The sequence below is a fragment of the Triticum urartu genome, chromosome 4A (genome assembly GCF_056163025.1).
Source record: "Triticum urartu cultivar PI428250 chromosome 4A, HENAU_Tu73, whole genome shotgun sequence".
NCBI classification, from domain to species: Eukaryota; Viridiplantae; Streptophyta; class Magnoliopsida; order Poales; family Poaceae; genus Triticum; species Triticum urartu.
Window position 1 is genome coordinate 109,066,396 of NC_141876.1, and position 12,169 is coordinate 109,078,564.

Genomic DNA, 12,169 nt, shown 5'->3' on the forward strand with positions numbered 1-12,169 from the left:
TGAAGCAAAAGCTACGGACTAAACGGAGACTGGCTAAGGGCGAGGTGACGATGTGTGTTGGAAGTGTTTCCAAAGTTGATGAGATCACCATCGCACGCTCCATCTGCCTTCGGGATTAGTATTGAACCTAGATAAATGTTATCAGGTGTCTACGTTGAGCATGAATATGATTAGATCATGTTCATTGCAATACGGTCATTCATTTAAGTTAGAGAATAATGGTTATTCTGTTTACATGAATGATACCTTTCATGGTCATGCACCCTATGTGAATGGTTCATTGAATCTCGGTCGTGGTAATACACATGTTCACGCCAAAAGATGTAGAGTTAATAATGATAGTACCACTTTCTCGTGGCACTGCCGCTTAGGTCATATTGGCGTAAGATGCATGAAGAAACTCCATGTCGATGGATGTTTGGAGTCACTTGATTTTGAATCGCTTGACACATGCGAGCCATGCCTCATGGGCAGAATGACTAAGACCCCGCTTTCAGGTACAATAAAATGGGCAAGTGACTTGTTGGAAATCATACATCTGATGCGTGTGATCCAATGAGAATTGAAGCGTGCGGTGGATATCGCTATTTTCTCATCTTCACTGGCGATTTGAGTAGATATAGGTATATTTACTTAATGAAGCACAAGTCTAAAACGTTTGAAAAGTTCAAGCAATTTCAGAGTGAAGTTAAGAATCATCATAACAAGAAGATCAAATTCCTACGATCTGATCAATGAGAATATCTGAGTTATGAGTTTGGCAAACACTTAAGACATTGTGGAATTGTTTCACAGTTGAAGCCACATGGAACACCACTGGGTTATGGTGTGTCCGGACGTTGTAATCGAACCTTATGAGATATGGTGCGATCTATGATGTCTCTTATCAATCTACCGTTTTCATTTTGAGGTTATGCGTTAGAGACAGCTGCATTCACTTTAGATAGGACACCATCTAAGTCCGTTGAGACGGCGTCGTATGAACATTGGTTTGGCAAGAAACCAAAGTTGTCATTTCTTAATGTTTGGGGCTGCGATGCTTAAGGCTTCAGCCGGAGAAGCTCGAACCCAAAGCGGACAAACACATCTTCATAGGATACCCAAAGGTGACAGTAGGGTATACCTTCTATCTCAGATCCGAGGGCAAATTGTATGTCGCTAAGAACGGGTCCTTTCTCGAGAAGGAGTTTCTTTTGAAAGAATTGAGTGGGAGGAAGATAGAACTTGATGAGGTTGTCGAACCTTTACTTCAACCAGAGAGTGATGCAACACAGAAAGATGTTTTCTGTGGCGCCTACGTCTGTTGAATAGGAAGTTAATGATAGTGATCATGAAGCTTCGGATCAAGTTGCTATCGAACCTCGTAGGTCGACAAGGATATGTACTACTCCTAAGTGGTACGGTAATCCTGTCTTAGATATCATGTTGTTAGACAACAATGAACCTACGAGCTATGGAGAAGCGATGGTGGGCCCGTATTCCGACAAATGGTTAGAAGCCATGAAATCCGAGATAGGATCCATATATCAGAACAAAGTATGGACTTTGGTGGACTTGCCCGATGATCGGCAAGCCATTGAGATAAATGGATCTTTAAGAAGAAGACGGACGTGGGCGGTAATGTTATCGTCTATGAAGCTCGACTTGTGGGAAAGAGTCTTTTCACAAGTTCAAGGAGTTGACTACGATGAGAATTTCTCACCCGTAGCGATGCTTAAGTCCGTCGGAATCATGATAGCATTAGCTGTATTTTTCGATTATGAAATCTTACAGATGGATGTCAAAACAAGTTTTCTTACCAGTTTTTGTAAGAAAAGTTGTATGTGATACAATAGAAGGTTTTGTCGATCCTAAGGATGCTAAAAGGTATGCTGGCTCCAGCAATCCCTCTATGGACTAGAGCAAGCATCTCGGAATCAGAATATATGTTTTGATGGAGTGATCAAAGCTTTTAGGTTTATACAATGTTTGCTAGAAACTGGTATTTACAAGAAAGTGAGTGGGAGCACTACAACATTTCTGATAAGTATATGTGGATGACATATTGTTGATCCGAAATAATGTAGAATTTCTGGAAAGCATAAACGGTTGTTTGAAGAGTGTTTTTCAAAGGAAGACCTGGATAAAGCTGCTTACATATTGGGCATCAAGATCTATAGAGATGGAAGACGCCTGATGGTACTTTCAAAGAACGCACACCTTGACATGTTTTTGAAGGAGTTCAAAATAGATCAGTCAAAGAAGGGGTTCTTACCTGAGTTGTAAGGTGTGAAGTTGGGTAAGACTCAAAGCTTGACCACGGCATAAGAAATAGAAAGGACGAAGGTCGTCCCCTATGCTTTTGTCATAGGCTCTATACGGTATGCCATGCTGAAATACCGCACCTGATGTGTGCCTTGCCACATGTCTGGCAGGAGGGTACAAAGGTGATCTAGGAGTAGATCACCAGATAGCAGTCAAAATTATCCTTAGAGGAATAAGGAAATGTTTCTCGGTTATGGAGGTGATAAAGAGTTCGACGTAAAGAGTTACGTCGATGCAAGATTAACACCTATCCGGATAGCTCTGAGTAGAGATACCGGATACGTATAATGGAGTAACAATTTGGAATAGCTCCAAGTGGAACGTGGCAGCAACATCTACGATATAAAGTTTTGCGAAATACATAGGGATCTGAATATGGCAAGACCCGTTGACTACAACCTGTCTCACAAGCATAACATGATCAAACCCAGAACTCTTTGAGTGCTTATCACATAGTGATGTGAACTAGATCATTGAGTCTAGTAGACTCTTGGATGTTGGTCACATGACGATGTGACCTGTGAGTGTTAATCACATGGCGATGTGAACTAGATTATTGACTCTAGTGCAAGTGGGAGACTGTTGGAAAGATGCCCTAGAGGCAATAATAAATTAGTTATTATTATATTATATTTCATTGTTCATGATAATCGTTTATTATCCATGCTAGAATTGTATTGATAGGAAACTCAGATACATGTGTGGATACATAGACAACACCATGTCCCTAGTAAGCCTCTAGTTGACTAGCTCGTTGATCAATAGATGGTTACGGTTTCTTGACCATGGACATTGGATGTCGTTGATAACGGGATCACATCATTAGGAGAATGATGTGATGGACAAGACCCAATCCTAAGCCTAGCACAAAGATCGTGTAGTTCGTATGCTAAAGCTTTTCTAATGTCAAGTATCATTTCCTTAGACCATGAGATTGTGCAACTCCCGGATATCGTAGGAATGCTTTGGGTGTACCAAACGTCACAACGTAACTGGGTGGCTATAAAGGTTCACTACAGGTATCTCCGAAAGTGTCTGTTGGGTTGGCACGAATCGAGACTGGGATTTGTCACTCCGTGTAAACGGAGAGGTATCTCTGGGCCCACTCAGTAGGACATCATCATAATGTGCACAATGTGATCAAGGAGTTGATCACGGGATGATGTGTTACGGAACGAGTAAAGAGACTTGCCGGTAACAAGATTGAACAAGGTATCGGGGTACCGACGATCGAATCTCGGGCAAGTATCGTACCGATGGACAAAGGGAATTGTATATGGGATTGATTGAATCCTTGACATCGTGGTTCATCCGATGAGATCATCGTGGAGCATGTGGGAGCCAACATGGGTATCCAGATCCCGCTGTTGGTTATTGACCGGAGAGTTGTCTCGGCCATGTCTGCATGACTCCCGAGCCCGTAGGGTCTACACACTTAAGGTTCGATGACGCTAGGGTTATAGGGAATAGATGTACGTGGTTACTGAATGTTGTTCGGAGTCCCGGATAAGATCTCGGACGTCACGAGGAGTTCCGGAATGGTCCGGAGGTAAAGATTTATATATGGGAAGTCATCATACGGTCACCGGAATAATTCGCGGGTTACCGGTATTGTACCGGGACCACCGGAGGGGTTCCGGGGGTCCACCGGGAGGGTCCACCTGCCCTGGAGGGCCCTATGGGCTGTATGTGGAGAGGGACCAGCCCCTTAGTGGGCTGGGCGCCTCCCCCTAGGGCCCATGCGCCTAGGGTTTGGGGGAACCCTAAAGGGGGGGCGCCCCCCTTGCCTTGGGGGGCAAGGCAACCCCCCTTGGCCGCCGCCCCCTCCTCAGATTGGATCTGAGGGGGCCGGGCCCCCTCTCCCTTGCCCCTATATATATGTGGGGGTTGGGAGGGCAGCGACACCCCAAGTTCTGGTGCAGCCCTCCCCCTCTCCCAAGTCCTCTTCTCCTACGGTGCTTGGCGAAGCCCTGCAGGATTACCACGCTCCTCCTTCACCACCATGCCGTCGTGCTGCTGCTGGATGGAGTCTTTCCCAACCTCTCCTTCTCCCCTTGCTGGATCAAGGCGTAGGAGACGTCACCGGGCTATACGTGTGTTGAACGTGGAGGTGCCGTCCGTTCGGCACTAGGATCATCGGTGATTTGGATCACGACGAGTACGACTCCATCAACCCCGTTCACTTGAACGCTTCCGCTTAGCGATCTATAGGGTTTGTAGATGCACTCCCCTTCCCCTCGTTGCTAGATTACTCCATAGATTGATCTTGGTGATGTGTAGAAAATTTTAAATTTTTGCTACGTTCCCCAACACGGTGAAGAGCGCGTCGGACTCCGCCTGCTCCCGCCGAAGGAATTCCCTTCTGGCCTTCACATAGGCATCATTCTGGACGGACTTCGGGATGGCCTGTTGCTCCGCCATCTTCTCTGATTGGGCGACGGCGAACTTTGCCTCCGCCTGCTCCATGTTGAAGCCCGACAGCTGCTGCTCTAGCTCCGGCTGCTCCGCCTCCTCCACCTTCATTGGAGCCATCTCCTCCTCCTCTTCCCCTGGCGGCTCCTCCTCCTCTGGCCCCGGCGAGTCCGGAGGCAGCCCGACAGCGATGCGGGCAGCGCGCGCGACTTGCCTCGCCCGGATCTCCCACTGGATCTCGCCGCGGCGCTTCGGCGTCAGCATGGCGTAGTAGGTGATCTTGATCCGGACCATGGCGGAGTGCCGGAGAGCGTGGGCAGAGCGTTGGATTGGGGGCATAGCGCCGGAGCGGGAGAGGGAGGAGGTGGATGGGCTCGGACTGGCGACGGCAGCGGAGAGGGGGAGGTGGATGGGTTAGGGTTGCGGGACGCCGACCGGCTTAAATAGCCGGATTTGGTCTTGGGCGGCGAGCCGGAGCGGCGCCACGTGGGGTTCGCACCACGGCGACGCACACGGCGTTCGTTTAACCGCCGGGTTTCCAGGCGTTTTCGCGTGGAACCCCGTCGCCAGACCGACGTGGCGGGTGTGCCCGGGCGCGCCCGGAAGCCCTCATATCCGTCATATATTTGGACTGAATATGGGGTTACCGATTAGCCCAGACGTTTGAGACCTGTTTAAGAAACACGTCTAGGTCAAAAAGACATGACCAAACAGTGATTGGGCAGCCCGCCGGAACGTATGAGGCGGTTTTAAAAGGTTTGGTTGTAGATGCTCTTGCTCTGTTATTCTTTCACAGGAATCAAAATCTCTAGCTGGCTGCATGTACCCATGGTCCAGATCTTGCAACTTCTCAAGATCCTGTGAAACATAGCACCACATATTCTTGTGGAGAAGAAAAAGCTTCTTGAAAAGGCCATAAATAAACAACACTAGCTAGACAAGTGTATATGTAGTACTACTAATTCTTATCCTTGAAATGTTTGGTGGATGCGGTCATCACGGAGGTGATGGTGATGGAGATAGGGTCCAGCACGATGCCCCCACCATGATGCTACTACTATAAACTGTTCTCATCCACTTTCTCTCCAACACAACCTCCGTCTGCCAATGGCACAACGTTAATTAGCACCCCAATTTGTTTGTGTTGTGCGCGCCATGATCCAATCATGTGCGCGCTGCTGAGAGGTTTTCTTTTCTTTGTTCTTGAGGGATAGGCTTTTGGGTTGTGTACTTGGTCTTGGATAGTACTATCTTTCACGCCTAGTGGGTCCTTGTTGTCCCAGCGATGTTTGTGCTTAATTTTGCGTTGATTAATAGTGCTATAGTCTATAGTACCAACTGGGAGTTATTTAGAGGGACCAGCGCTTAGAAGAAATCAAACACAACGGCTACAAGTTGGCCAAGGTATCCATAGAGGCCTGGACCATCTATGATAATATCTCTCTATCTCAAACGAAAAAAGAAAACCAGGTCAAAATTGCCGCACACGCATGTTTCAGTATACTAATCTCGATGATCACAAGATTGATACACATCCACTGGTTAATAATAAAGAATGTGTGCAAAAACGGAACAAATATAAGAAAGAGAAAATGGCAGGGAAGATGCACCTCTCCTTGGCCAAAAGGAAAAGGTCAAGATGCAGGGGAATGGCAGGAATAAACAAGGGCGATGAGGTACTGCCAATCTATCTATAAAAACAGAACAAAGTACCACTGGCTTGATGAATCCGATGTAAACCTTTGGATTTCATGGTCAATTGATTCACACTGATGTCCCTGTCGTCCTAGCCTTGTGCACAAACAAATTCCCGTGAAACCGATGATCTCTGGATTAGTCTTAACTAAATATTCCCCAAACTAGATTCTCTTCGAAAATCTATGCGGAGACCATTTGACTGGGATGCATTCATTGTACTCCCCAGTATTTTTGCACAACGAAACTGTTTAAATCCCACTGCCCGATGTACGCACGATATCGAAATCCAGCGGAGTGCCTGATGTATGCACGCGTCTGGCCGGATTCTAGTTGTGTGGACACATGACTCCATGCATTAGAACATCTCCAACAACTTCCCTTTTCTTAATGGAAATGGATGTGGCTAGATCTAAGTATCGATCAAGTGGCATATAACATATAAAAAAGAAGAAAGAAAAAGAATTAACTGTTTACACGGATCTTTGTGTAAGATCTCATGAATATAGCATTGAGTGAGATTTCTTTAAGTCTTAGTCGCCTCAGATTTAGTAATCTTGTTTCTTAATATTGTTTTTTATATTGGAGGGTTGGATCAAAATTGTCCTTCCCTTTGTCAACAAATTATTGATGATCACCAAGAAAACACCCAAACTATTCATATAAAGGGGGAGTTGAATCTTCCCAATATCCTCTGAGCTGTGACAGGAAGCAACGACCTCTTTCCTACCCGAGCGACTCCGCTCGAGCCACTGCATTGTCCTCATTAGATGGATCTCTCACCCCTTCCCTGTCGCCTTCAGTCCTCCCATCGTCCCTTCCACACCGACTTGTGTCGGTGTCAAAACTGGCAGACCTCGCCACCTCGGGTGGGGTCCCAAGCTGTGAGATCAGACCGATGGGTAACAAGAGACACGAGACACGATGCTTTTACCCAGGTTCGGGCCCTCTTTAAAGAGGTAAAACCCTACATCCTGCTCTTGCTTATATTATGGGTGTATCAAGGTAGAGAGTTGATCTACCTCGAGATTGTAAGTTGTGAACTAAACCCTAGGGGTAATGGAGATGATGATGAATTGTTGCCCCTACGGACTAAACCCTCTGGCTTATATAGGCACCAGGGGTATCTAGGGTTGCACATGGTTGGTTGCCATCTGGCGGTTATATGCTGAATCTAACAGTCATACTTGGAGTACACGCCAAGTCCTCGATAAAGCCCAATATGCTCACGCCACAGATTGGAGGCCTCCGGAGTCCTTCCTTATTAACTTGCTATTAGCTCGGCCCATGGACTAGGCCAGCTAGGCCGGGACCCCCTAGTTCAGGACACCGTTAGTAGCCCTCACACTTGTCTTCGAAGCCGAGGTCGATAATCTTCTTCGGATAGTGTCTTCAGCTTGATAGTCTTTGGCTTAGCAGGCAAGTTCAACTTCCCATGCTAAGCATCCGCACAAAGCTTGTAGATCCCCGTTCGGTTCATATTACCCTTCTGACAAGGGATAAGGCCAACTGACCATGTGCTAATAAAACACAACTTCACCCATCCGAAGTGCGTGAATTGCTTAGTCTCGAGGACTAAAAGCTTAGGTGTGTTTGGTAGTCAATTACTGACAACTTTACCGAAGCACCACCACCCATGACATCATATGCATCAGTTATTACTTATTTCAACTGCGGTTCGAGGTAACCCTCTTATTGGCACGTCATATCAAAACAGAGATCGTTCCCCACATTTTAGGGGTTATCATCAATCAATCGTTTCACCCAATGTGGCCATAATGACACGAACAACAGAAACGTGGCAATTTTTACGGTGCAGTGGAGGGGACGCTTCCTCTTTTTACTGACTTATAAAGAGCAGGGGGGCGATGAATCTTTATTCCCACGCCCCCCTTCTGCTCCGTGATGACCCACAAGTATCGGGGGTCAACCGTGGTCCTTTCGATAAGTAAGAGTGTCGAATCCAAAGAGGAGCAGAAGGAAATGACAAGTGGTTTTCAGCAAGGTAATCTCTGTAAGCACTGGAATTGTTGGTAACGAGTAGTTTGATAGCAAGATAATTTGTAACGAGCAAGTAACAGTAACGGTAAATAAAGTGCAGCAAGGTAGCTGATGACCCACAAGTATAGGGGATCTATCGTAGTCCTTTCGATAAGTAAGAGTGTCGGACCCAACGAGGAGCAGAAGGAAATGACAAGCAGTTTTCAGTAAGGTATTCTCTGCAAGCACTGAAATTATCGGTAACAGATAGTTTTGTGATAAGGTAATTCGTAACGAGTAACAAGTAACAAAAGTAAACAAGGTGCAGCGAGGTGGCCCAATCCTTTTTGTAACAAAGGACAAGTCTGGACAAACTCTTATATAAAGTAAAGCGCTCTCGAGGACACATGGGAAATATCATCAAGCTACTTTTCATCACGCTCATATGATTCACATTCGTTACTTTGATAATTTGATATGTGGGTGGACCGGTGCTTGGGTACCGCTCTTCCTTGGACAAGCATCCCACTTATGATTAACCCCCCTCGCAAGCATCCGCAAGTATGAAAGAAGAATTAAGGTAAACCTAACCATAGCATGAAACATATGGATCCAAATCAGCCCCTTACGAAGCAACACATAAACTAGGGTTTAAGCTTCTGTCACTCTAGCAACCCCTCATCTACTTATTACTTCCTAATGCCTTCCCCTAGGCCCAAACAATGGTGAAGTGTCATGTAGTCGACGTTCACATAACACCACTAGAGGAAAGACAACATACATCTCATCAAAATATCGAACGAATACCATATTCACATGACTACTTATAGCAAGACTTCTCCCATGTCCTCAATAACAAGCGTAACTACTCACAAATCATATTCATGTTCATAATTAGATGGGTATTAAAATGCATAAAGGATCTGAACATATAATCTTCCACGGAATAAACCAACTAGCATCAACTACAAGGAGTAATCAACACTAGCAACCCACAGGTACCAATCTGTGGTTTTGAGACAAAGATCGGATACAAGATATGAACTAGGGTTTGAGAGGAGATGGTGCTGGTGAAGATGTTGATGGAGATTGACCCCCTCCCAATGAGAGGATCGATGGTGATGACGATGGTGACGATTTCCCCTCCCGGAGGGATGTTTCCTCGGCAGAACAGCTCCGCCGGAGCCCTAGATTGGTACCGCCAAGGTTCCGCCTCGAGACGGCGACGCTTCGTCCCGAAAGCTTCCTTCCTATTTTTTCCAGGGCAAAAGACACCTTATACCAGAAGATGGGAACCGGGGCCTGTCAGGTGGCCCACGAGGCAGGGGGCGCGCCCCCACCCTCGTGGACGGTGGGTGGCCCCCTCTGGTGCTTTCTTCGCCAATATTTTTAATATATTCCAAAACTGACTTTCGTGGAGTTTCAGGACTTTCGGAGTTGTGCAGAATAGGTCTCTAATATTTGCTCCTTTTCCATCCCAGAATTCCAGCTGTTGGCATTCTCCCTCTTCATGTAAACCTTGTAAAATAAGAGAGAAAAGACATAAGTATTGTGACATAATGTGTAATAACAGCCCATAATGCAATAAATATCGACATGAAAGCATGATGCAAAATGGATGTATCAACTCCCCTAAGCTTAGACCTCGCTTGTCCTCAAGCGGAAGCTGATATCAGAAAATATGTCCACATGTTTAGAAATAGATGTGTCGATAAAATAAAAATACGGACATGAGGGCATCATGGTCATTCTTAGAATAGAAATATATATATATATATATATATATATAGTCATATGGTTTCTTATGCTAAAGTAACAATCTATTCCCAATGTAAAGTATGAATCAGAAACTTCATTGAAAACTAGCAAACTATAATCTCAGTCATTGAAGCAATTGCAATTTATCATAACATCGGAAAGAGTCAATAAAAGAGCTTTTCAGCAAGTCCACACACTCAACTATCATTTAGTCTTCCACAATTGCTAACACTCACGCAATACTTATGGGTATGAAGTTTTAATCGGACACAGAGAAAGATAGGGGCTTATAGTTCTGCCTCCCAACCTTTTACCTCAAGGGTAACGTCAACAATAATGCGTTATGAAAACCCACATCCAATATATCAGGATCTTTCCAACACATAGTGCTTTCCAAAGGATAAAGTGTAAAAAGGAAAGGTGAAGATCACCATGACTTTTGTATAAGGTATAAGACAAAAATAAAAGATAGGACCTTCAAAGAGGGAAGTAGAGGTGGTCATGTGCTTTTATGGTTGGATGCACAAAATCTTAATGCAAAAGAACGTCACTTTATATTGCCACTTGTGATAGGGACCTTTATTATGCAGTCCGTCGCTTTTATTTCTTCCATATCACAAGCTCGTATAAAGCTTATTTTCTCCACACTAATAGATCATACATATTTAGAGAGCAATTTTTATTGCTTGCAACAATGACAACTTACTTGAAGGATCTTATTCAATCCATAGGTAGATATGGTGGACTCTCATGGCAAAATTGGTTTTAAGGATATTTGGAAGCACAAGTAGTATCTCTACTTGGTGCAAAGGATTTGGCTACCATAAGGAGGAAAGGCAAGCTCAACATGTTGGATGATCCATGACAATATAATTTGTTTCGGATATAAGAAAACATAACCCATTACGTTGTCTTCCTTGTCCAACATCAACTTTTTAGCAAGTCATATTTTAATGAGTGCTCACAAATAAAAGATGTCAAAGATAGTATATTTATATGTGAAAACCTCTCTTTCTTTATTACTTCCTATTAATTGCAACGATGACCAAAACTATGTTTGTCAACTCTCAACAACTTTTATTCATCATACTCTTTATATGTGAAGTCATTACTCTCCATAAGATCAATATGATCTCTTTATTTCTTTTTATTCTTTCTTCTTTTTTTCTTTCTTTTATTCCCTCAAGATCATAGCAAGATAACCAAGCCATCGACTCAAGGCTAATCTTTATTATATATAGCTCACAGACTCGATTACATAGATAAGGATCAACACAAAACTCAAAGCTAGATCATACTAAACTTTATTCTACTAGATCAAGATATAGCCAAAAGGATCGAACTAAGAAAAATGGTAAAGATAGGAGTGTGATCGGGATACGATACCGGGGCACCTCCCCCAAGCTTGGCAGTTGCCAAGGGGAGTGCCCATACCCATGTATTTATGTCTCTTTCTTTGGAGGTGGTGATGCGATATTCTTGGCGATGATGCCCCTTAGGATATGATTCTCTTCCTCGAGCTTATTGACTTGCTGCTTGAGATCCATTATTTCCCTACGAAGCTTACCCATGATGGCTAAAGCTCCTTGCACCTGTGGATGTTGCATAGCTGCGGGAGAACAAGTAACACTCTTTTTCATATTTTCATAAGAAAGGAATCTAGCATTGGGAGGGATGACCGAGTTTGGAATTGCTGAGCTTTGAAGTTCCTCCATCGTCAATCTGGCTTGGAGACGAGAGGTAACTTCTTGATCCTCCTCCATGGCATCTATCCTTTTCAAGTCGGCCTCGATCTCTTCCTCCATTGATGGCCCAAAGTGGCCAGCATCACCGTTTGCTCCTGGCCCTAGCGTCGGATGAGACACCCGACTCTCCCCGACTGACTCTTGAGAAGACATCTTGCTCTAAACCTGCTGTAGAAACAACTCGAAACAAAAACAGAGGATTGTGTCGTGGTACGGTGTTCAAAATCTTCGGAGATTATATAATGAATTTTTACCGACCAAAAGAAGTATCGTGC